The sequence below is a fragment of the Monodelphis domestica genome, chromosome 6, assembly GCF_027887165.1.
Source record: "Monodelphis domestica isolate mMonDom1 chromosome 6, mMonDom1.pri, whole genome shotgun sequence".
NCBI lineage: Eukaryota > Metazoa > Chordata > Mammalia > Didelphimorphia > Didelphidae > Monodelphis > Monodelphis domestica.
The window spans coordinates 156,195,640-156,222,292 of record NC_077232.1 but is presented as its reverse complement, the minus strand read 5'-3'; the positions used below and the strand labels follow the sequence as shown (position 1 = coordinate 156,222,292).

Here is a 26,653-nt window from a genome sequence, read left to right as displayed (position 1 = left end):
AGGAGGTGGCACAGAGACTAAACAGGCAAGAATGAGACTAGGAAATAAGAGGTAATTCATTTTTTCCTATAGTATAGAATATGTAAAGGGGAATAGTATGAGATAATCCTGGAACTATAGGTAGGAATCAGTTTGTGGAGACTCTTGAAACTAAAATAAAGAGTGTTTTATTTGGTTGGCAATAGGCAACCACCTATTTATTTTTATTAAAGGAATAGGAAATTTTTTAGTTTAGGATGAAGAAAGACTAATTGGTTCAATATTGGCTGGTCAAACAGTGATGAAGGAGAGACTATATAGAAATCAAGTTATGTTTTATTTCTTTAAGTTTAATTTACCTTCAAATTCACATCCATATTTAACTTTGAATTTGATTTTTGATACTTGAGAAATTTAGGTTATATATAAAAACTATGTAGTTTTCCTGATCAAGAAGTATATTCCAATGAAATGAAAGCATGGTGTAAAGCAGAGGAGTCTTAGAAAGAGATCTTGGGTTCAAGGTCAAATTTCTGTCACCACCTAAGCTCTGTGACTTTGGTCAATATAGAGTAAGCTATGTGGGGCTCAGTCCCATATTTATAAAATGTGGGAGTTGATCTAGAGGATCTCTAAAGTCCTCTTCATCTCTAAAGATGACTTATGGGTTAATTCCAATATATCCTCCTTCCACTTTTGTCACCCAAATGGGCTTATAATTTCAAAATTTCTGAGATGGTTTTTAATGAAGCACTTGGAAGGACATGTATTTTTGGACTGCTATATAATTTAGAATGCCTAACTGTGGTACTGTCTGTAAAAACAAAATGTCTTCTAAACCAGCTAGACCTTAAATATTCCTTAATCAAAAATGATTTCATTGTTTTAAAAGCTTTTGGAGCAGCAGAAGCAAATTACTCGTGACGTTAATTTTTTTCTACATCCACTTTGGTTCTGTATCCACTCAGTTACACTCATCAGTCACTGTAAAAGTTTCAACACATTTTAGAGACGTGCTGTGCTTTATAAGGACTGACCAATGGTAATGTGGTGGTGGGCACCAGGACAGAGAGACTGAGAAGAAAACAAAGGCTGTTCCACGGTAACTGATAAAATAAAAGTGGAATAAGGTCTAATGTTTATTAAGTGTCTACCAAATGCAAGGTATGGTGCTAGGCATTAAGGATAAAATGACAAAATGAAATAATCCCTGCCTTTAGGAAGCCTCTATTTTAATGAGGAGTTGGGGATATATGTGCACAGAGAAATAAAAGCGAATGAAAGATCATTTGAGAGGGAGAAGTCATTAATAATCAGGGAATGACTGGGGAAGGCTTAATGGGGGTAGTTGTTACCTGCACTGAGCTTTGAAGGAGGATGAGGATTCTGAGGTAGAGAGGAGTAGAGGAGGGGAAGGCTTGTGCAAATGTACAAAGGCCAGAGAGTGAATGCTGACTTTGGGGAATAGCTATTAATCCAGTTTGGCTGAAACATGAAGTACATGAAAGGGATTGATATGAGATCGGATTAAAAAAAAAACACAACAGATTGGAGAGAGATGGATGAAAGCGAAAAACCATTAGGGATTCCAGGAATCAGTGAGTAGGTTTTCTACATATTAATAGCATCAGGATCTCCAAACAGAAACTCAAAATGCTTGCCTAAAACAGGCAGCACTACAACTAGCTAATTTTGCACCAAAAGATAAAATGTCCCCCACCTCCATTCCTCCCACTCCATTACCTGGCATGATTGTGGTAATACATACATATTGTATCTATATCTATATCTATATCTATATCTATATCTATATCTATATCTATATCTATATCTATATCTATATCTATCTGTGTGTGTGTATGCAGGTACACACACATCAGCTTTGAATGCTGAAGATGTCTCACTTGCCTCTTATGGCTTCAAACAAAGAAGTATGGGAAAACAAAGCAAATTGGCATAATTCTAGAATGGAGTTTCTTCTTTCTTTCTGTATCTTCATTTGACTTTTTCCTGTTATCCCAGTGAGTATAAAGGCAATTAAGTGAACTGAAGAAAGTTGCATGACAGTGCATAGAGAGCAGGTTTTGAAGCTTAGAAAACTTGGGGTCAAACTCAACCTCTGACCTACTGGCTCTTTGTCGCTTGGCAAGTCACCTTAGTGCTCAAACGAATAATCAATCTAGATGAGAGCTGTTGAGGACCTAGACCAGGACAGTGGCCCTGTGAATGGAGACATGGGAATATACCTTGTGAATGTAGAATGTAGAATCAGCATGGTTATGTGAAATAACTTCTCAGAAGCTGTTTCTTTAATAATGTAAATTGATTGGATAACTCTTAGGGTGTCTGTCTTTTAGCTTGTACAGTCTAGGATTCTATTAGTCTTCAACTTAATATCCTTTCATGTATGCAGAGCAACATCTTTTAAAAAGTCCATTTGTTTGAAAACATTGTTCATGAGGTGGTTCCTCACTCAATTTCCTTTTCCACTGTAGCGGGATCATCATGCTGTCATTTGCTCACAGCCTGCAGATAGTCCTGGGTCCTCAGACGCCTGGAGGATAAGGTAAGCAACCCAGGGAAGGTGGTTTAGACTCCCTGAAAAATGTCTTTACTATGATTGCTTTTTTTACTTTCTATTTAACAGAGTTGGGACTAATAACCTCTTCCATTCTATGCACCTCTGTCCTACCTTTTTTTGATAAATGAAGTTGTTGTCCAAAGTGTCTACTACTGAATTGATGGAATAACATACACAATAACAAAAATACTGTGAACAATGTGACATTGAATGGCTCCTAAATTCACATTAATTGAAATGACCCAATCAGCAACTGAGGACAGTTAATGAAGCTTACTTGCTTCTCATGAGAAAGGTGATGAACTCAAGGTACAGAACGATGAGTGATTTGTCAAATGTAGTTGTTGGTTTTTTTTTTTTTTTTGGCTTGTTTTGTTTTTTGTTTTTGAGGAAGGGCTCCATGGTAGGGGTTGAGAAATTGGTATATGTGGAATATCATGAAATCATTGTGGTATAAAAAACAAAAGGCATAAAAATAGGATTTAAAAAACCAGTGTTTGACACTTCCTTTGCTACAATTCATTATTAACCTTAAGCCTTTGCTCAGAGATGTTTCAGGTACTTTAGTCTGAAAAACCCATAGGATTTTTTTAGCCATAGTCTTTATCTAACTAAAAAGCTGACTTTCTACTAGCCTGCTCCCCTTTCTTTTCTGTCCTGCTCCTTCTCTTGAATCATTTCTATTTCATGCTTCCAGCCTTCAAAGCAAGGAGCTCCTACTTTTTCTAGCTGATTGTCATTTCCCTGCCCCCCTCACCTAAGTAGTGAGAAACCAATGATATCTGCTCCTGCTGATAAAAATCCTCATGCTCCTAGGTTTCCGAAATTACTCTGAGTACAGCATTGCTGTAATCTGCCTTACAAATGATCTCCTGGGCCCATGACTATCAATCTGCTATAGTATCTAGAGCCAGATTTGTACAATTTGAATGGCTTCAAAGAGGCAAGAGTAGATGGATAGGCAATCTCTCATTTGCTACAGCTACTTGAGAATGGTAAAACTGAGCCTTTATCAACCAGTTTTGGAAATTCATCCAGTGCTGGTGATCTGATCAACTCCTTTTTCTAAATTGCTGTTGAAGGTTATTGCGAAGTTGTAATTCTATGTAATTTAATAACTGGGGCAATGGTACTGGAACTCATGCCCAAAGGAACTCTGCCTTCACAGTCTCAGGGATTATCTCAGTAGTTGGCATTTTGTAAAGAGTTTGGATCAGCTCCATAGGCAACTACTTGTGCCAGGATATAAGGGAGCCATGTTTTGCTTTCACTTTCTAGTGAGAGTAGAAACATCTAGTGGTATGATTTCATTTTTACGTGGTGGCTAAAGGGAATCGGGAAATTTGTATGTCATGGTCAAGTGGCTAGAGACACTAATGAGAACTGACTCCAAACTAGGCTAATTTGGCACTTTTCTGAAAGTATGACTGAGTCTCAGAGAATAAAAATAGGAAACCTAATGAATGAAAAAGTCTGTAGCCTTGGAATTATAAGATGTTATAGAAATATGCTGAACTGAGACAAATAGTAGTGGTTGTTTCTCTGTGACCTGGTTCTTTAGATTCTAGACTTGCAGAGTTAAGGACTAGAGGAAGAAAACACAATATATAACCCAGTCATACCCATTTTGGTATTACAAGAATTATCCAGGTGGTGTCCCCAAGATCTTAGATCTAGATCTGAAAGGATCCTAGAGGTGATTGAGTTCAACTCTCTTATATTTAGTTGCAGAGACAACTGTTTGAGTAGTGGTTAGAACACTGGACCCAGAGTCAGGAGAACCTGAGTTCAAATCTGAATTCAGACTCTTACTAGCTGTGTGATCCTAGGCTAGTCACTTGACATTTGTCTCAGTTTCCTCATCTGCAAAATGAGGCTAATAATAGCACCTATTTGTGGGAATATTATGAATATGAGATAAGATAATAATTGTAAAATGTGCCTAGCATAGTGCTTGAAACATAGTAGGTGCTACATGAATCTTCATGAGGCTTAGCTGTGGTTAAATGAATTACCCAAAAGTATACAAGCTAAGATTTGAAACCCAGGTCCTTTGACTCCTAATCTAGAACTCTTCTATCTGTATCAAGATGACAGTTAATAGCTGTTTTTATTCCATCAACATAAACCAAATCTGCTATTTACTACTTATGAGACTTGAGGATGTCAGTTCATTTTTCTGAACCTCTTTCTACACTTGTAAAATTGAAATGTTGAGCAAGCTTTAAGTCTGACTTCTTTAAATGAAGAGAAATTTTGGAGCTTGGGTTGTAGATTCCCAGGATCTATAACTTGAAAGAGATAGTGTTGTCTTTTTCCTATCCTGAAGAGAAATAGGGGCAGGAGAGGATTTGGGGGAGTTCCAAAAAAATAACACAAAACAAACAACAAAATCACTGAGCTGTCATCCAAGGTGGAAACACAGTCTCCCATCAATGTACATCTCTCAGCAATCTATGTAGCCAAGATCCACTTTTCCCTGTATGCAAAAGTCCTTCTCAAGGCAACTACATTCAGCCTGCTCTAGAGATCTTTTCTTTCCCTTTCAACTCTAAATATCATGATCTCAAGTTTAACGAATTAGAAAAGGTTTGCCTCAAATTTATAAGGTAAGACAACATTAGCATGATAAATCCTATAGTCAGATAGCCATAGTTTTTAGAATTAGAAAAAACCTTAAAAATCATGTAGTATATTGTCTTTAATAGCACTCCATAGATGTGGAAGCCGAGAATCAATGAAGTCCAATGACTTGTCTAAGATCACACAGGTAATATGGCAGAACCAGGATTTGAACCCAGCTCACCTGACCCCAAATCCAATGAGTTTTCCACATATAATTAATATTTTTGTGAGGCTTTTAAGGAAAAAAAAGCATTCATCTTTAATAACTGCCCTAATTTCAGTTTATAATTACTTCATGGAATTCTCATGTTTCCAAACACAGAAAACAAAATCGTTTCATTTTGACAAGATATCTTTATCTGGAAAGCAAAATTACAACATTGATAAGGCTATCCATCTAATTAACCATCCTTTCCCAAGTACTTAAAATTGGAAATGAAATCTGTAATTGATTCATCTTTGTTACCAACAACTTTCTCAGTCTTAGACAGGATTTCCTTTTAGAACACCTTGCAAAGCTGGTACAAAACAAAGAGTATTTTATTTTCCTTTACTAGCAAGCCCTAAGTCCATCACAAATATAAATGCTTAATGACCTTTCCATTTGTTTTTCCAGCACACAAATCCATTCTAGCCAGAACCCAGCTGTGTAAGCCCAGAGGTCCTGGAATGTAAATGCAACCATCATTTCAGGCATTCCATTTCAAGAATCCCTGGATGGAGTGTTACTGGTGGTAGCTTTGCTCCATTGAAATGGAACTCAGGTCTGCCAGCAAGTGTAGGGCCAGGAGGCTTGTTTCTTCATACAGCTGCCCTGTCAGCCTCAAATGAAGAGAAGATTACAGTCTGGGAGGAACACAAGAAATGCTTAGTGATATGTAGGTAAATCCTTTCACCATTTGGCTTGCTAAAACAAATACCCTTTCATTGTCTGTTGCTGTACACATCTCATCAGTTCCTGCAATTTAGCCTTGTCAATGAGAGAAAAACAACAGTCCTCATTCTGGGTGCTGTCATGAAGATGAGGCCACTTTTAGTTGCTTTTTTAATATGAGTGGTCCACTCTGCTGTCGTATTTGGTGCTGTCAATGCAAAGCGAAAACTGGGAGACTACACTGTGCCCATTTTCTACTATAAAGGTACATGTGAGTCACTGGCACCAGATTCCACAGTGTGTGTCTGAGGGTTGATGGCACATAAAAACAGTTTTTATTTTCTGGATTTTATAAATTCAATTAAGTATCATTTTGTCAGTGATGCACATAACTGTGGAGCTTCACTGTGAAGCTGTATTCCTGGGCTCTGGCAGGATCCTTGAATGGGTCCAAAGCTGGCTACTGCATTCTATTCATTGATGAATTATCATGAGAAAGTTTCAAAATCTTCATGAATTGAAAAGTTACTCTTTTTTAGGTATTGCTTTGAAGTATGGAAGCAGAGCAGAAGAATGCAAAATGTGCCCATATTTGTAATGAATTCATAGTTTGCTAAGTAGGCAAAATTCTTCAAGCAAATTAAATTAAATGAAAAATTTTAATTCCCTTGAAATAAACAGATGAAAAGGCAAATCAAATAATCCTGAAGAGATAAGTCTCTTTTCCTAAGCTTCAAAATCTCTAGTGTAAACAACCTGAATTACATACCTGTGCAACAACTATTATAGGAAACATTTTTTTTTATTTAGAACATTTTTCCATGGTTACATGATTTGTGATCCCCCCACCACCTTTTTTGTCCCTTCCTGGAGCTGACAAGCAATTCCACTGGGTTTTACATGTATCATTAGGAAATAATTTTTTTTAAAAGTTACTTTGAAAAAAAGGGAAAAGGAGAAAAGGGAAAATAAATGGACATGTGGGAATCATTATAGTTTAACACAAGATACCCTATGTCAGCATCTTTCATATACTCTGACATTTTCCCTTCTTCTTCCACCAGCAGGAGCAAACTCCAGATCCACATCTCTAGAGGCCATTGTAAAGGAAGTAAAACTACTCAGTCTGAAGTCACCGTCTTAAGGTGAGCTATTTTAATTGGAGAGTGAAAACTCACTTCAACCAATTGCCTTTAACCTGCAGCATCCCATTCTTCATATCCCATCTTGACATCCTCCCAGGTCCCCAAGTCCTCTGCCAATATCTTGGCATCTGCCCTGTTGCCACACATTTCTAAAGCTTGTTTTTGTAACACGAATAAAATCAATACTATCATTGCTTCTGGAAAGACTATGAGTATCTATTGTCTTATGTCTACTCAGAGCCCCTCTGGCTACCTAATCTCCAAACTCTCCTCTGTGATTATTACTCACTCAGGGTTATTGTATCTACCATTAAAATATAAGCTCATTGAGGGCAAGGGTTGTTTCTCTTCTGTATCTATATCCCTGACTTATATCACAGTTTCTGGAAATGTTGAGAGTCCTGAAAAATGGTTCAACCATTCTGGAAAGCAATTTGGAATTCCGCAAAAAAAAAGGATCTATAGTATTCTTATCCTTTGGTCTAGAGAGTAAGGAATTCTAAGAGAGAAACACCTAGTGTATATCAAAATTTATATATAGTTGGTCTATATAATCATAAAGCTGCATAGGTGTGTATGTGTGTAAATAGGACAAAACAGTATAAATAGGTGTAAACCTCAAAATTCCTTAGACTTATAAATGTTGGAAATTTCACCATTGAGATATTTCATACTTGGAAAATTTCTTACTGATAGTCTATTGGAATGTGAACCCCATTGGCATGGGAGGTTCCTCCTCCTCCCTTCTTAAGATTACTTTAGGACAGAAACCTTTTGCTGAACAATGGAAAGGACTTTGACCTATGCTTAAGCATAGAACAGGAATTTCTTTGAGTCATGATTGATTTTAGAATTGATACAATGGAGATACTTGGAATCCATCTCCACCCTATTCAGTCCTAACAGGATTGAGTAAGGGCTGCAGCCTAGATCAAAATTTAATTATTCCAATCTCTACCCTACTCAGGTTAACAGGATTTAGAAAGGGCTGTAGCAAAGGAGCAAAGATTTAATCATTTGAAAATATGACCTTCAACAGACATGTACAAAGCCTCTGGGCGGTCCTGGATTAAGCTAGAGCCTCCATTGGCACAGGGAAATTGATGGACAGTGATTGGTAGATGTGAGAATTGAGGGGAGGCAACTTGGATGGTTTCCTTAAAGATCAGGGGGGTCTGAAGACTGGGGGTGGTTGAGGAGTTGATCGGAGTGGTGGCAGTGTACTCTGAGAAGCTTGCTCTGAAGGAAGCTGAAGGTGGGGGCCTCTGAGACTGTTTCTCCATTTTGGTCACGTGAGTAATAGGGACTGATCTCCTTTCTTTGCCCCAGCTATCTAAGGGCTTGGGCCTTTTGGCCCAGCCTAAACAGAAGGGGTATTTAAGCCCTATTCCTTTCTCTCCCTTTTTCTCTCTCTCTATCTCTAATTCCTTTCTTCCTCCTATTGTAATTAAACTCCATAAAAGATTGACTGCAAACTTGAGTTTTCATTTAGGAATTACATAGCTGAATTCCTTGGCGACCTTAAATTAATATATATCAGTCTTTTAAAGTGATTTCCTTGTCACATAGGTTGATTAAAATCAATTAATGAAGTTGCACATTTGTTTATGTAGATTTACATGTAGCAATACCTAATATATACAATTGGTATAAAATAATTGCATTAGAAAAAGAGTAGTCCATTTTGTGTTGTCTTTTTGTCTCCAGTCCACTTGCTCAGTTATATCTTCAGATTAAATGGAATTATTCAACAGGAATGATTACATGCACAGTAGACTCACAGTAACCCATGTGAAGAGGCAGCAGGGTAGAGATCAAGCATCTGGGTTAGAATATGCCTCTGCCCCTTATTAGCTAACCGTGGGTAAATCTCTTTTCTTCTCAAGGCCTCAGTTTCCTCACTGATAAAACAAGGCAGTTGGACTAGATGTTATTTAAAGTCCCTTCTAAATCCAGAGAACTATAAAGTCATCTGACCAAATACTTTGGTATTTTTCTGAATCTGTGTATGACCCCTCCACTGTGACTGATTACAATACTTCCAGGCATCCAGGTGGCATAGTTCATAGAGTGCCAGAGTGTAGGATATGGGGAGACCTTGGTAAATCTGGCCTCAGATACTTACTGTCTATGTGACTCTGTCTGGGTAACCTTTCTTTCCCTCAGGTTCTTTATCTGTAAAAAGGGACTAATTATGAGATTTACTTCCCAGGGTTGTTATAAGTATCAAATGAAATAATAATTGTAAAGTGCTTAACACAGTCCTTGGCATGTAGTAAGTGCTATTTAAATGCTAGTAGTTATAACAATAATTATTATATTAGGGAGTCTTATTTATATTTTCTGTACAAATGTTATCTCTCAAGAGAAATACTGCCCAATGAGCTGGAAGCTTTCTATGGATTCTTTTAATACTTCTCAGTTATAAATGTAGTACTCATGCTGTCTTTCTTCTCTCTTTCTTCAATTATTTCAGACCTACATCCTTTCTTTTTTTGTTTTTTTTTTCGTTTCTTTTGTAACTATCACCAGCAAACAAGATTTGAGGAAAATTAAAATGTGTGTTGCACATAAAATGGTCACCTTTTCTTATATGCAATGTATATTAAACTATATGCAATTGAATTAAATTGAAAATGTATATAAAAATTAACAAAATTGTCCTGTTTTTCTTTTATAATTTTGTTTTGTTTGGATATTTAAAAAAAATGTCTGATTCATGATTTTTACTGCCCTCCCCCATATTTACCACTACTCAATAATTCACCCCACCTCTAATCCCAAAGAGAATATTTGGAACAAATAAGGATAGTCAAGCAAGACAAAACAATGCATTACCTATTTCTGAGAAAGCATGTTTTATTTTGTACCTACAATTCATCACTGCCGTTGAGAGGAGCGTATTTCATCATCAGTCTTCTGAAATCAGGATGGGAAGCTGCACTGATAAGAGATCTGAAGTCTTTCAAGATATATTCCTTTAGGTTATTCACACCTTCCTTTCCAATAACACATTCACAATAATTTCTTTTCTGCCACTTCATATACCCAACTCATCTTTAAACTCATGCAATGACTGAATAACCAATACCTACTCTTCCCAAGGTTATTTTCCTCTCTTTTCTCAACATGTCCACCTCTTTTTACTCTACCTCACTTTATTAGCTCCAATGAATAAAGGCAATAGATAGCAAGCAAAGACACTCCACATCTCACAGACACATGTCAGGAAGCATGGCAGGTATAGTGGAAAGAATGATATATTTGGAGTCAGAGGTCTTAGGCTCAAATTCCAACTTTGCTACTCCCTAGCTCTGTCATCTTGAGCAAGTCAATTGATGACTCAGTTCCTCAGCTTCCTCATCTGTAAAAGTGGGAGGCTGGAATGATCTCTGAGGGGTTGAATTCTAGCCCCACATAGAAGTTGTCCAAAGAAGCTGAGTGTTTCATCTCTTTAATTCTTAGTCCTAATCCCTTTTAATTTTGGATAGCCAGGGGGTTCAGATCTTATTTGCATGATTATCAATATAAAATAGAAATAATGATAATGATGGTTTTTGTCCTTCTGGGATATATGATTTGATCAAATCGGTCAGCAAGTACAGTATTCTTTAAGTGTTTACTTTGGCGCTGTCCTAGGTGCTAAATATAGAAAAGAAAAAGAATAATACTCAAGCCAATCTCCTCTATATCTTTGTAAACAGGTGAATGTTGTTAATGAACTATTAACAATGGTTATTACAGGTTGGCCAGTCCTTTGGTCCAAAACTTCTCTAAACTTAGCAAGGTTGGTACTTACATGCCTTAGGTAGAAAGCCTGTTCTTGAGCCTGTACTCATAGCTCTACCAGCCTGGGAGAAACCAACAGAGTATATTCATAGGGAAAGTGTTTGTTAATTCCATATTGCCTTTGCTCTGTGATGAAGGTTAATACAAGCAATGGTATTTTCCCTCAAAATTCTCCCATATTTATAAGTTGATAGTACATTAGAAGGAGAAGTCTACAGCTTTGAGAAGAAAGCATGATTAGAAACTTCCCCATGGCTACTGGCTTTGTGAAATCTTGAGAAATTTATCAATCTTGTTACTAAGTCATTTCAGACATGTCTGACTCTTTGTGACCTTCTGCAGGGTTTTCTTGGCAAACATACTGGAGTAGTTTACCATTTCCTTCTCCAGGTCATTTTAAAGATGAGGAAACTGAGGCAAACAAGGTTGTGACTTGCCCAGAGTTATATAGCTATGAAATGTTTGAGCTTGGATTTGAACTCAGGAAGAGTATAGTCTTCTTAAATCCAGGTCTGGTACTCTATCCATTGTGCCACCTAGGTCCCCAAGCATTTATTAAGCACTTACTACACACCATGTGCTGTTATAAGCACTGGAGATATCATAATCTTAAATACATGCATTATCTACTGATGGACCTATCAATCTGAAAAGTTGGGCATGATAAAAGGGGATAGGAGGTGCTCATCATAAAAAGTATTAGGAAAGGCTTCTTGCAAAAGGTTACTTAATTGCTTGACTGGAATTTATTTTGTTTTCTGCCATGAGCAGGACTGTTTTGGTAAAATTCAGGAAAATCGGACAGTCAGGATGTTATAACCTTTTGTACTAGTCAGGTCAACTCTTCTAAGCTTGTTCCTTTTTTATTTTTTAGAATAGAAATCCTTACTTTCTGTCTTAGAATTGAGTGGTGAGGGATAGACAACTGGGGTTAAGTGATTTGGGGTCAAATTTGAACCCAGGATCTCTTGTTTCCAGTTCTGGCTCCCTATACACTGAGACACTTAATTGTCCCCCAAGCTTTTTCTTCATGTTTTTCTAATCAGTTAGAGTGAGAAATATGAATGGTATAGTGGTTAAAGTGTGAGACTCGGATTCCAAAAGACCTGCCTTAAAATCCTGCCTTGGATATTAACTAACTGTGCAACCCTGGCAAGCTAAAAGTCTCTCGACCTCAATTTCCTAATCTCCCAAATGGGGATAATAAGAGCACCCACCTCTAAAGAACAAAAGGAACATTTATGAGATACCATATGGAAAGGAATTTATAAAACTGAAAGCTATATAAAGACCATTATTCTTATTAAATCTATAAACTGTAAACTTAGAGCCATCCTTTTAAGGAGCTGCAAGGGGAGCTTAACAAAGTGCTAAGATGGTGGGCAGTCACCGAAACAAACTCTTAGGAGAGTTTCTCATCCCTTACACATTGAGTTCATTTTGATTTCAATTAGATCAATCTTGAACTCTTAAAGATTATCTAACTAGGACAGATAATTTGAAAGACTTGGGGAAATCATCCATCATTAATAAGTTATAGCCACCGAAGGCTTGATGTCTCAAGGTATGGGAGCATTCAACCAATTTAAGACTTAAATATGTATGAGGTGTGACTATAAAGTATTGAGACAGACTTTCATATGTAGCTGGCGGAATCAATCATATTTTAATAGTTGCATCTTGAATATAAAATATACAATATATAATGTTTATTTATTAGGGGTTGATTCATGGAGGATAGCTGGGGATGGTAAGAAGAATTAATCCAAGAGATTGCCATGGTAGAGTAAATAGACGGCTGCTGTTAAAATTATTTTATAGATGTAAATACTAAGGGCCAAAGATAACCTAAAAAAGACACAAAGGGACAGCACTTAGAGATAGGTAGGCGGCTCAGTGGATTGAGAGTCAGGTCTGGAGACAGGAGGTCCTGGGTTCAAATTTGAACAGAGATACTTCTTGGCTGAGTCTGGGCAAGTCTCTTGACCCCCATTGCCTAGCCATTACCATTCTTCTACCTAGGAATCAATACTTAGTATTGATTCTAAGACAGAAGGTAAGGTTTAAAAAAAAAGTGGCAGTACTCTATTTTTTGATAGAGATAGATTAATCCCAGTGTCCTTGCTATATCACTGGATTTCAGTCTTGTATTGACTCTACAAAACTAGTATTTGGAAGAGAACTAACTAGCCTTGCAGTCAAAAGGCCAGTATTTTGAGTCATCTTTGATAGGTAAGAGCTTTGTGACCCTGAGCAAGCCCCTCATCATTCATAAGCCTTAATTTCCTCCTCTGTGAAATGGGGATAATTTACTCTCTTTTATGGGGTTGTAATAAGGTAAGTGCCTGCAAATCCTAAAATGCTATACAAATGTGGGCTCTCCTCTATGGCCTTTGGGGCTTATCATGCTTGCCCTTCTGACCAAGTTTGTAATCACCTTTTTCTTATTCATAGGTTATAGTGATTGTAAACTTCACTTGAAAAGTTACTTTCTTTTTAGTGGCACTGAGTCTAGCCATATGGGTACTGTAAGAACTTTCCAGCCCAATCAATATGTGTCCACTAGCTAGACATAAAGAAACCAACCTCTGCCCCTTCTGAGTGGGATAAAAGAAAAGAATCTAAAGCTAAAATGTAGTGCCTTATTCCACAACCTGCCAATTGTCAGCAAGCTAAATTGCTAAGCAGCGTGGAGGTGCCCCAGCAGTGACTGCAGGAAGACTAAGAGACAATTAACACCCAATCCTTCGGCCCCAACATTCCATTCAGCCCTAGAGGACCTCAGAATGGTCTTTGTGCCTTCCTTTCATTGCCTGGCCAGGCCTGATTGAAGAAATTGGAAAATGATGAGCAGGACAGTAGGAGATGTTAAAGTTCATTCAGGGAAGAGCCAGTGTTTACATTTTTAATCTATCCGAGAGGGTGGTGTTCATTATCTATTTCCCACATGACTTGAGGGTTTTTAAACCAACCCCATTCGAACACACCAACCCCAAGTATTTACTGCGCTATTATTGTATTTTTAGTGGTTTGTCCAAGATTCTACCTAATAAGTAAATGCCAGAAGTAGATTAATTTTTTTTTAATTTTACAAGTCCAGTTTCTCTACCCTTCTTCCTCTTTTGTAGAAGTCAGCAAAACAAGAATGAATAAATTTAGCATCCCTCGAGAGTACATGAGATTTGAGGATATTGACAGGAATTTCCCTATGGGTTTGTCAATAGGTCATCTGTCTGGGGAAGATGTAGCCAGACAGTTATTGACCTATGCATCAACATCTGGGCACCACATCTGAGTTCAGCTCAGGACCATAAGCCTGATTAAATTTACAATTACTCTAGTACCCTGTTGCCATTTCACGCAGGCTGTTGGGGTTTATTAGGATGGAGAATGGTAAGCTTGGATGTGAATCACAGACCTTAGAGATATATTTGCCAATTTAGAATATTGTCTTTCTGAGAGGTAGTGTAGAATAAGGAGGGAAAGGAGGGATTTGAGGTAAGAGATAGTTACCAGTCTCCAGGGAAAGTAGGATAACCAGTAGGTATGCCAGGGGTGTTTTGGAAACACTGTTGTTGTTTTTTAAATTTCTTTTTCATTCTTTTCATATTTTTTTCCTTTTTGATTTGTGTGACTCTGTGTTGCAGTGATTTCTAGCATAAGACTATGCCCAGAGGACTTTTTCAGCAGCTAAGGTCTATCAAATGAAGGACTCTTGTAAAACCCAGTTGAATTGCTCATTGGCTACTGGAGGGGGGGAAGGACGAGGGGAGGAAAAGAACATGAATCATGTAATCATGGGAATATATTCAGAATTAATTAATTAAATGGATAATTTTTTATAAAATGGACTCTTTTTCCCTTTCCCCTTTACTGATGTCTCTTGAAAGAGTGGTAATGTTGTTCCTTCTGGCCTGAGTGGGAATGAGGGAGGCACAGCACCATGTTTTTGCCTAGGACAGAGATGTCAGGAAAAGTGAAGTTCCTAGGAATAGTCACACACCCCAATGCCTTCTCACACAGACATTCATTGTACTTTCTGCAGGGAAAACAAAACAGAACAGAACAAATACCTACAACTTCTCTGTGGGCTGGCATTGGAACAGTTGGATTGCCCTGGAAATTCCTGTTTAAAATAGTTTACTACTTGTAGTTTTCTATTTCTCAACAGAAAGATAGACATGTTTTTATATAGTTATCTGGAAGCCTCATTACCAATGCATTTATACTGAATTCTGTCTTCTTTTAGGCAATGCAGGGTGGCAAATAGAGAATCAGGTTAGAAGTCATGAAGACGGGTTCAAATTCCACCTCTGATCTAAACTGGCTCTGTAATTCTGGGAAAGGTATTAATATCTCAGAGTTCAATGCAAGAAGACTTTTTAAAACCAGAAAGTGCAGAGAAGATTTTCTTCTGCATGGATAGGGGTATTTTCCCCACTCTGGAAATTCTTTATACAAAAGAATTCTCAGGTTCAGGACCTATCCTTATCTCTCTGCTTTCATTTGTTATCACATTAATTTTCAATATTCTTCTTCCTGGTATTTCGTTGCTCTGCCTCATTTCACACAATAATTCCTAGGTTTTTCAGAACTTTTCATATTTTTGTTTCTTAGATTATAATAATACACAATTACATTAAAATACCATAATTTGCTCAGCTTTTCCACCAATCAATGGGTACATAATTTGTTTTCAGCTTCTTGCAGCTGAAAGTAGTGCTGCTATGGATATTTTGGTTCGTGTGGGACTTGTCCTTTGTCCTTAGCTAACCTAGTAATGTGCTTTCTGGATCAAAGGATATCAATAATTCTATGATTTTTTTTGCATGATTCAAAATTATTTTCAGAATAGGAACAATGTATAGTCATGGCGATTCAACAGTGTTATTAATGTGCTTATCTTCTTTTAACCAATCCAACACTTACTATTTCCAATTCTTATCCCTTTTGCTTGTATTTAATTTTAATTTATCTCATAATGAGTGATTTGGATCATTATTTCAAATAGTTACAGATAGATGACATTTCTTCTTTTGAAATTTGTTCCAATACTTTGACTACCCACCTACTAAGGAATAACATGTTTTTATAGGTTTGGGGAAATTTTCTATGGATTTTTAAATGTGAATCATTTATTAGAGATTTTCGATGCAAATCATTTCCCTCCAACCACAACAGTTCTTCTAAATGCCTTAAATTTTCAGTCAATACTCTTGTCTTTTGTAAATTCTATTTCTTTGAATTTTTTCTATTAACTAAAATAATGAAAGATATGAACTTTTTTATCATCTGATTTTAAAATCTTTTTAGAATTTATATAAAGATGGTAGCATAAGTGGGCAATTAGAGAGATGGCCTTATGTCCAGGAAGACCTGAATGCAAGTTTTTTCTCTGGCTATGAAAAGTCACTTTATGTCTTTCAGTGTTTTAGGTGACTCTCTAAGAGAATTTCCTCCCCGGGGAGTCACTACTCTAATGAAATTCCAAGTCTAGTCACTATCCTTTCCCTATAACATTTATTTTACTATATGGTGTATATTGTCTAAATCTATCTTCAGTGAAAATACTTGTAACTTTTCTTACAAATGTTTGTTGAATCAAGAATCCCTTTTGTAGTAGTTTTTATTGTTGGGTACTGCTGCACTTAACTGGCTTGAGTTTTGTTCATTTGGCTCATTTCACTGATCTTTTTAAAGTTTTAATGTGTATGAAATAATGCTGATAATCTCAGTCCTATAATTTGAGATTTTTGTAATGCTTAACCACCTTGATTCCTTTTTCATTATTGTACTGGGGCTTTTTGATTTTTTGTTCTTACAAATTATATATACACATATATATTTAATTTGGGGTTTGCAAATATAAAAAAACATTTCCACATACACAATGAAACAGAAAAAGTATATTTCATATGAAACTTCAGATCTCTATAATAGACAACTTTTTTTTTTTAAATAAACAACATATGATCAAGATGTTTTATTACTCAGTAAACTCTAGTAGCTCCATATCACTTCCAGGATCACATAGAACATCCTTTGGTATTTAAAACTCTTTATAACCTAACACCCCAATCTCACCCCTTTCCTATCTTTTTACAATTTACTCCCCACTGTGTATCCTTTGGTCCAGTGTTTTGACCTCCTTGCTGTTCCACATACAAGGCACTTTTTGTCTCTTGACTGCCCTTTGTTCCTAGAATGCCTTCCTTCCTCATCTTAATCTTCTGGCTTTTCTGGCTGCCTTCAAGTTCCAACTAAAATTCCATCTTATATAGGACATCTTTTCTAATTCCTCTTGATTTTAGTGCCTTTTGTCTGTTGATTTCCTACTTATCTTTCTTATAGCTTGTTATTTGCTTGTGTTTCCCCCATTAGATTGTGAACTTCTTGACCAGAGGCTGTCATTTGTCTCTTTTTGTATCTCCATTGCTTAGCACAATGTCTGGCAAATAGAAGGTGTTTAATAAATGTTTATTGACCAACTGACTAATTACTGGCTTATCTATTTTTGTGTGTTTTCATATAGTTTCCAACTTTATTGATTTTCTTCTTTCAGTTTTATTTAGCTCTTCTTTAGTTTTCAGTGATTTTAGTTTGATATCCATTTTTCAGTTATTTTAGTTGTACACCAATTTCATTGAAATATTCTTTCTCTTATTTGTTGATAAAAATGTATAATATGTAAATTTCCCCCTAAGTACTGCTTCAGCCATGCTCCAAAACTTTAAGGAGCACCAAACTAATCCAACAGAGGAAACAATGCCCTAATGCATAGTGATATTTTGTGAAAGTACAACAGAAGGCTAAAAAATTAAGGATTCTTTTTTATTTCTATTCAGTAACCATTGGAGATTTGCCATGTCTAATTTTTTCAAAATTCTGTTCTGTTCCTTAACTTTTTTTCTTGTTCATTTTTTCAAATTAAATTTGACTAGGTTTGATAGAAGCACATTGAAGGCCCTAACTGGCATAATTTTACTATATTTTTTAAATTAATTAACTTCTTTTAAGAATCAGGATCTTGTGCCATTTTATGCACATATAAATTAGTATTATAATCCTTGTTTATGGCACCTTTAAGCATAATATAGTTTCCCTGTGTATCTCTCTCTATTGTCAGTTTTAACTGTTGCCTTAGCTGAGAATAGAATTGCTATCTTTGAATTTTTCAATTTCACATGAAACATAATAGATTTTGTCCCAGGCCTTGATTTTAATTTACTGTCATTTCTTATGTCCCAATATTATTTCATTACATTCAAATGGCACAATTCGTTAAGCAATTTCTGAATAGGAGAATATTCCCTTAACTTTCCATTTTAGCTACCACAAAAAGAGCTATTATAAACATTTTTGGATCTCCTCTTTCTTTTTCTTTGATTTAATTGTGGCATAGGTCTAGTAATGTCACACATGGGTCAAAAAGAGTATATATTATTTAGTAACTTTGGGGGGAAAATTGTTTTACCGAATGGCTGGGTTCATCCACAACTCCACCAGAATATATTAGTGTGGCTGTTTTCCCAAATCCTTTCCAACATTTGTCATTTTTCTTGTCATTTTTGCAAATCTAATAGGTATGAAGTAGAACCTCAAATTTACTTTAATTTGCATCTAATTATGAGTCATTTGGAGCATTTGATATGATTGTCAATAGCTTAGATTTCTCCCTGTGAAAACTTCCTGCTCAGGAGACACAGATTTTCAGCTATTTTATCTAACATTTTCTTTAAAAATGTACTTTTTCTATAAGTTTCTTTCTCTGAATTTTCTTATCATGTATCTGTACTCCAGTTATCCCACAAAAACATTTTAAAGAAATTTCTTTCTTCATTTTTTCAGTCTATATTGTATATAGAACTATACATATATATATATATATGTTTAAAAAACTTGGTTTTCCTCTTTTATTAGAAAAAATTAGGCAATGGTTAATTTTTTTCACTTTGGCCAGGACGTATGATTTCATTGGCTTAGAGAAGTGCTGGTATGGAGACTCCTCTTACAAATGCAGCTCAACATTTCATTAATAATTTTTAAGGCACATTTCTTGGTTTTAGCAGCAGATAAGTGCTGGGTATGAAATCGGGAAGACTGAATTCAAATATAATCTCAGTTATTTACTAGCTCAGACCTCTGTTTATTTCAGTTACCCCAGTATAAAATGGGATTGATAATAGCACCTACATCCCAGGGTTGTTGTGAGGATCAGATTATATAATATTTGTGAAAAAGAAGTTAGCACAATGCTTGGCATTGTAGAGAGTATATAAATGCTATTTCCTTGCCATCTTTCCCTTGTTTTTCAGTACAATAATTTTATCTTTGCTTTTATTTGTCATTTGCTTTTCAAATTTTCTCCTCTTGGGATTGTTAATTTGCTGATTTCCTAAGTTTTTCTTGCATGCTTCATTAGTAGGATTCTTTTTTGTTTCATGTCTATAAACATTAAGAGATAGAAAGTTTTTCCTCATGCTTTTTTATGGCACCCACAAATGGCATATTGTATCACCCTTGTGATTTCCTTTATTTTACAATATAATTGCAACATAGAATGTGTGACAAGGAATATTATTCAAGAAGACTAGAAAGGTGGAATGGGTCAGGGGCAAGCTGTGAAGAACTTTAAATTCTAGGCAGAGGAATTTATTTCCTCCCAGAGGTAATAGGGAGCCACTAGAGATTAATGAGAACAGTAACATGGTAATATCTATGTTTAAAGAAAATCATTTTGGCAGCTATGTGGAGAATGGCTTGATGTGGGGAGAGTCTTGAGGGCAAGGAGCTTTTAGAAGACTATTGTAGTAGTCTAGATAATAGAAGATGATGGCTTGAACTAAGGTGGTAGCTATGAATAAGTGGAGAGAAAGAAGCATAGATGAGAGATGATATATAGATAGAAACAGTAAAATTTGATATCGGATTTGATATGTAGATAGAGTGAGAGTAAGGATTTAAAGATGATTGTGAGTTTGCAAACTTGGGTGACTGGGAGAATAGTGATAACTTTGATAGTAAAAGAAAAATTCAGTAGGTGAGTTTTCAGGGAAAGATTAGTTATTTAGGATTTGTTGTATTTAAGATTCCTCCACGTTATGTATGCATAGCTAAGTAAATGTTCAATGGACTGTTGGTGAAGTAGGACTAGAGTTCAAGAAAAAGAAATGTATAGAAATGGGAATCTTGTGAACAGAGATAATAACTAGGAGGAGCAGAGTATAAAGAAAAGAGAACAACTGGCTTTTCAAAATAGAATTTTGGGAGTATACATACAGTTTGGGGATATAGCATTGGGGAAAGGCTGGCAGAAGAGACACAGAAAGTGTGGTCAGACAGAAAGGAGAACCAAGTGAGGGCAGCGTCATGGAATTCCAGAGAAGAAAGAGTATATAGGAGGAAAAGTTGGGCAATAGTCATGTTACAGAAACATCAAGAAAGATGAAGATAGAGAAAAGAGTTTTGCAGAAGATAGAGAAAAGGATTTTTCATTTGGCAATTAAGACAATTGCTAACTTTGGAGAGAGCAGTTTCAGATGAACAATGAGGTCAGGTGCCAGTCTAAAGATAGTTCAGATGGGAAAGAGAAGAGAAAAACTAGAGGATTTCACTGTCGACAACTTTTTCAAGGATAGTAGCAGAGATATAGAATCATAGCTAGTAAGAGTGGTAGGATCTAATGTGGACTTTCTTAAACACTGGGGGAGATAAGTATGTTTCTTTATAGGCAACAGGGAAGGGAGGAGTTGGGGGCAAAGAAGGAAAGAGGGGCAGGGAGAGAGAGGGAGAGAGACAGAGAGACAGAGGCAGAGAGAGACAGAGACAGAGACAGAAAGACAGAGACAGAGAGAAACAGGGAGAGAGAGAGACAGAAGAGGGGAGAGAGAAAAGGATGATAGTGGGATACAATCTATTAGAGAAGATTCCTTTTCAGGAACTTTGCTGATATATGTTCTTTTTTCCTCTTCTAAATGCTTATTAGACATTAAAGCACACATACTCATATTTTTCTCTTTTGTTTAACCCAAGAAGGATTATGCATCTAGATATTCTTCATTTCCTCTCTATCTCTTGTTTTGAGTAATCTTTTAAGACATATAATTCTAAGAAAGACAAATTTTATTATTCCCTCTTCTCATTCTTCCCATCTAACGGGAGATTTTGATGTGACGGTAGGACTTTTTTCATTTTGTTCTTATATCACTGGTGACTGGCACATGCCAGGTGCTTAATAAATGACTATAAGATTAGGTGGATTAATAAATGATTTTTAGGTTAGATTGAATTCCCCTTTGAAAGTTGCTAATAAATAGCTCTCTCAATGTTTCCACAATGGCTCTCAAATAAGCCATTCATCTACTTTGCTCAAATTAGATAGAGATATCTCTGGATCTCTCTTTCTACTCTTTGTCTTTTAAAAGAACTCCATCCACAAAGAACTATTCATTCATTAATTCCAGAAATATTAATTTACAAAAGATGTAGCATAGTGCTTTGAAAGGGGAAATGGAATCAGAGATTGTAGGTCTAGATTTTGTTCCCTATTAACTGTACATCCTGCCACGCTGCCCTCTGTATACAAATTTTAACATTTTTTTAAAAATGAAGAAGTTTTAATGTATGAATCCCAAAGTCTCTTGTTTTGAGGTCCCTGGGCTTACAAAATTATTTCCTTTCCACTTCATTGAGCCTTTAAAATATTTATTTTTTCTTCTCTTTTCTTTTAAGGATTCTTAGAAATTCTTAGAAAAGGTGAGACTTCTAATGAAGAATGCACATCTCATATATGAGTATTACACAGGATCATAAATGAAGAGTTATAAGGGACCCTCAAGGTTCAACTAATCTAATCTCCTAATTTTACTGTATTGAAAAAAGGTTAAATCTTTCAATATATATATATATATATATACTGTTATATATATATGTTCTATATATATGTTATATATCTATATAACTATATCTATATATATATATGTTATATATATATATGTTCATATATATATATATATATATATATATATATGAAAAGAGTGGAGACCTCCCTTCTCAAAGTGGGGTTCAAGGGAGACAGTTGATGTTCAGGGTTGGCTCAGAGAGAGGAGAGGGGTTTTGAAGATTTTCCCCCTTCTGTCTTCCCTCCTTAGCTATGGCTGCTCTCCCAGATTTGCTCTTGTCCCTCTTGTCCCCCTTCCACTACTCGAGACCAAAGGGTCTTCCCTTGATCTATTCACTCACACCTGATTCACAACTTGGGGAAAAGATAACTATTTTAATGCCAACTCAATCAGGATAATACAAAGAAATAACTAGCAGAGAAAGAATGGGTAAGGAAAGTGGGGAAAAGGGGATACCTGTCTCTATCTAAAATCCTTTTCCCTCCCTCCTCCAGTTTGGGGGGAACTCAGGCTTTGGCAGTGCAAAATGAATTGCATTGCTTTATGGAATATATTTAAATCCTTTAAAATTTCTCTTGACTGGTTTTTTTTTTACTAGATATGTGAAATACCTCTCCTTTGTCACTTAAAAACCCTGTTGTTTAATGTTAATATTAAAATTCTGGAACTTAACTGTAGTGTTTCTAATTGGGTTCATCTTAGGGTTTCTCTTTGTTGCATTCTGGCTTTTTTCCTACTTACTGTTTTGGAAACTCAAGAGTGCAAATGCAGACTATTTTGAACAGTTTCCTGACAAGGGTAATGAAGTTAGAATTAGGGCATTAAAGGAATGTTGTCTTTTATCATAATGCATCTATCTCCCCCCCTTTTTCCTAGAAATGTATCAAATTTAATTAAACTATTATTTAACTACGGTCATTTTGTTTGATTGCCTGAAACCAGATGGATCTAGAGCTATGAGTAGGGGAAGGCTGATCCATAAATAATGGATCATGCTTGAATAGACTCAGATACTGGAAATGCAGTGTTGAATGTTTGATAGTTAACTTCCTTATGGTCTTTGCTATTATAGACTATTAAATAAGAAACTATAATGATGATATAAAAAGTTAGGATATTAGTAGTGAAAACTAGGAAAACTTAAAAGAGCTTAATAAATACTCTATATTTATGCTTATTATTTAGTATGCACTTTAATATTCAAAGTCTCATACTCAGGGCCACTCAGGGAGAACTTCAAATGGATGCTGGAGGACCACACACCCGTTATTTTATGGAGAATATTGTTTTTCAGTTATTTGTTGTTCTAAATGATCTCTTAGGTACCTTTTAACTCTAAGATTCTAATGTTATTAGGTGCAAGGACCAAGAACCCCTCCAGGAAAATATTGATCTGTAGTGAGTTCTACTGTATACATCCTTGTTAGCATTTTTATATTATTAAGTTCTGTTACAATTAATATTATGGTAATATTGAAAGTAGAGTCATAAAAGTGTAACCTAAAGAGTCTGTGTAGGAGGAATGTACAGCTCTACTAGATTTTACCTTGAATATGGTGGGAATAATGGAGTTATTGGATATATCTAGATGTATATGTGTGTATATATATACATAAGCAAATACACATGTGTACATATATACATGGCTATTGGGGCACATATATGTGGAATTTCATGCCTTAAATACCCATGTAAATAGATACCTATATATAAATAATTTTATAGTGTCTTGTACATTTTTGTGCAATTCTATACTTTAAAAACATTGAAATTTTAAAAATAACATGGAGAATGAATTTAAATACATTTTGCTTTTTAAGTTCAGCTTGGTAGATAAATATCTTTTTTTCCCCTACTGGATGTTTCCAATAGGAAAGTCAATGCTAAGTATCAGGGATCCCACAGCAATGGGTTCTCCACAGAACCCAAAATTCAGGGTGATTGTTCCAACTTACTGAACTTTGGGGACATAGTTGGCATTGCTGTAATGAACATGATGAAGGAGGAGATAATGCTAGATGACAAGATGCTAGAAAAAAGAAAGTAAGAAAATGCTGTCATCTCAGAAGCAATATTTCTGGACGAGAAATTTCCCTTTCATGGGTGATAGTGGACGTTATTTAAGACAAGTGGTATGAGAGGAACCTGGGAGAATTGATGTATATTCTGAAGTTAATAATAAAAACTCTAATAAGTTAAATATTAAACCTCCTGAATTTCTCACCAAGCTTTTTTTTTCTATCATGTTGTCACATTTTGCACTAAAGCTTTAAGGTATCACAGAATGATAAAAGAAACCACATCAGATGAGTTTCACTATTCATAGAGAATGTAATATTGAAGACAAACCAATAAAGGGAGGCAAAAGAGAGCATTTTCCAGATCCCTTTAGTTCAGAAGAATGTTGATGACTATCATTTTGTACCCTTCATGTAGCACTTTGCTCTACCAAGTGCTCTATATAACATAACAACATCAATAACTTAATATTTACAAAGCGTTTTGCAATTATACTTGCTATTTTTGTCAATGTGTTCTCTTTTGTGCAGAAAGAAAAAAGCAGAGCCTTCACTGAACTGTGTATTTTTTTGATGACTGTTTCCTTTGTCTTTGTATTCCCTGTTCTTGGCACACCATCTGGCACACAATAGGGGTTCAATAAATTTTTGTTGCTTTGAATGATAGTGAAAGAGTTAGAATGTCACCTGTTTTAGAATTTGGAATGGGAGATATATTTTTTTCTATTCAAGTATTCCTTAAAATAATAACTGTATTTTATTTATTGTACTGGCTTACGTGGCTTTATTTTGGTTATGGTTGCTAGTCCCTATCACCTTGTATTTATTTTGTGTAAATACTCTATATATTTAGGCAGTGCTTTGCTGTACTCCTACCTGGTGAACCAGCAGTGGGGTAGATATTTTTCTCCATCACTTCCACCCCTCTTTGCTAAGAGGCAGGCTATTCTTCCTCTCAGGTACAACTTTCTCTCTGACTAGACCCTCAGCTCTTCTCCTCTGGGGACCACAAAAATGTAGATTCCCAGTTCAGGTTCAAGTCATCCAGTAACCCCCCCCATTTATTGCTGCTGAACCATTTGCCTAGAGAAACCCTAATAAAAACTATCTTTATGCCCTGGGAAGATATAACAATAAATCAATATTCTCTTCTCTTAGTTACAGTTCAAGTAGAAAATATAATCTGAAAAACACTATGGTTTTAATTCTTTCTGGTTTCCTAGTTCTCAGTTGCCCTTTTTAATGCTGTATTACAACAATAAAACTATTAGGCAATATGATGGTGAATAACTTTATCACATTTCTCCTCTTTATTTTTTAAAATTAAAAATAAAACCAACCTTACCTTCCACCTTGGAACCAATACTGTGTATTGGTTCCAAGGTGGAAGAATGGTAAGGGCTAGGCAATGGGGGTTAAGTGACTTGCCCAGGGTCACACAACTGGGAAGTGTCTGAGGCCAGATTTGAAGCCAGGACCTCCCATCGCTAGGCCTGGCTCTCAATCCACTGAGCTGCCTGCTACCCCTATATCTGTCGTCTTTAGAGAATCAAGGGTAAGTCTCCCAACCCCCTGGGGCACATATTCAGAAAGCTAGCCCTTGCCCTCTCAGGAAAGTGAGGGAAAAGGCAAGAGGAAAGTGACGAATCACTACTTTTCATCTATAGCTTCAACAGACTTCAACAACACAGGATTTACTCTGTCACTACTTGTGCCTGATTTGCACATGAAACATTGAATCTGGAGTCCAGCTTTGGCATCTTCATGTCTGTAGTCGCTCTGCATTACCTTACCATGTTCACTGTTCTTCTCCAAGCTTTCATTTTCTTCTTTTCTCCTCTCCACAATTCTAAAGATTGTAGGAACCAGCTTATGAACCTGTCAGTCCTCCCATCAGTCCTAGGGTCAGGAAAAAACTGTCCAGATGATCAAGGAGAGAAAACCTAGGATATTTCTGCTACAAGTCAATAGGAGTCTTGATTTCCTGGTCTTTTCCTACAGAGGAAGTGACCAAGAGAGTGTTTTACTTCCATGTGGACTGCTGCCTTCCCTATACATCTTTGCCCCTAATAATATGTAAGTTCTCTGAAGTCAGACTATTTAAAAATAGGTTATCGGCATTTAGCATAAGGTCTGGCATTTGGTAGGCACTTATTGATTAATATATTATATTTAACTCCTACACAATCACCATTCTTTATGAAACAATTTTTTAAAATCCAATTGAATTTCACTGTCTCTAGTAAATGCTTCGGATATGAAGTTATGATTTATGAAGGGAAAATAAAAGAGAAAAGAATAAATGAGAAAATCCTGGGGATGAGTTCATTCAAGGACTTAAGAATGTTGTATTCTACATTTTATGACTGAATTTCAAATTAATATAGTCACATAGACTACACAAGGCACCTTCAAAATTCAAAGCAGGTAACTCAAGAAGTGAGAATATGGAATTTTCTTCTGAAGAATCCTTGAAGATAATATGACATACAATTTAAGGAAACAAGTGTCTTAATTCAAAAAGGAATTAAAAAATAACCATCCTCTTTCAACCTGTGATAAATCCACCCTCCATAAACATTTTTATCAGAAATGATATGGGGTAACACTTAAGGAATATATTTGTGGAAGCCCTGTAATAACTCTATGATTTACTGTTTGAGAGATGGAGTGACCCCTTGCTTTTTAAAAACATTAGTCCATTTCTGGTCAATTTTATTTGAGCTCAATAGAAAGTACTA

The 26,653-nt window shown here is 35.9% G+C and overlaps 1 long non-coding RNA gene across 5 annotated transcripts in view; it reads left to right on the top strand.

The window, feature by feature from the left end:
• Positions 1-26,653, top strand: part of LOC103098462 (uncharacterized) — a 113,924-nt gene that overhangs the window by 37,227 nt on the left and 50,044 nt on the right. For 3 of the 5 annotated variants that reach the window (XR_001622960.2, XR_008912883.1, XR_468888.3), the window contains exons 3-4: positions 2,475-2,545; positions 7,124-7,204. This is a non-coding gene — a long non-coding RNA (uncharacterized LOC103098462). Of the gene's footprint in view, positions 1-2,474; positions 2,546-5,801; positions 6,068-7,123; positions 7,205-26,653 lie in introns of all 5 variants that reach the window. The other 2 variants (XR_008912884.1, XR_008912885.1) reach the window with 2 other exon arrangements.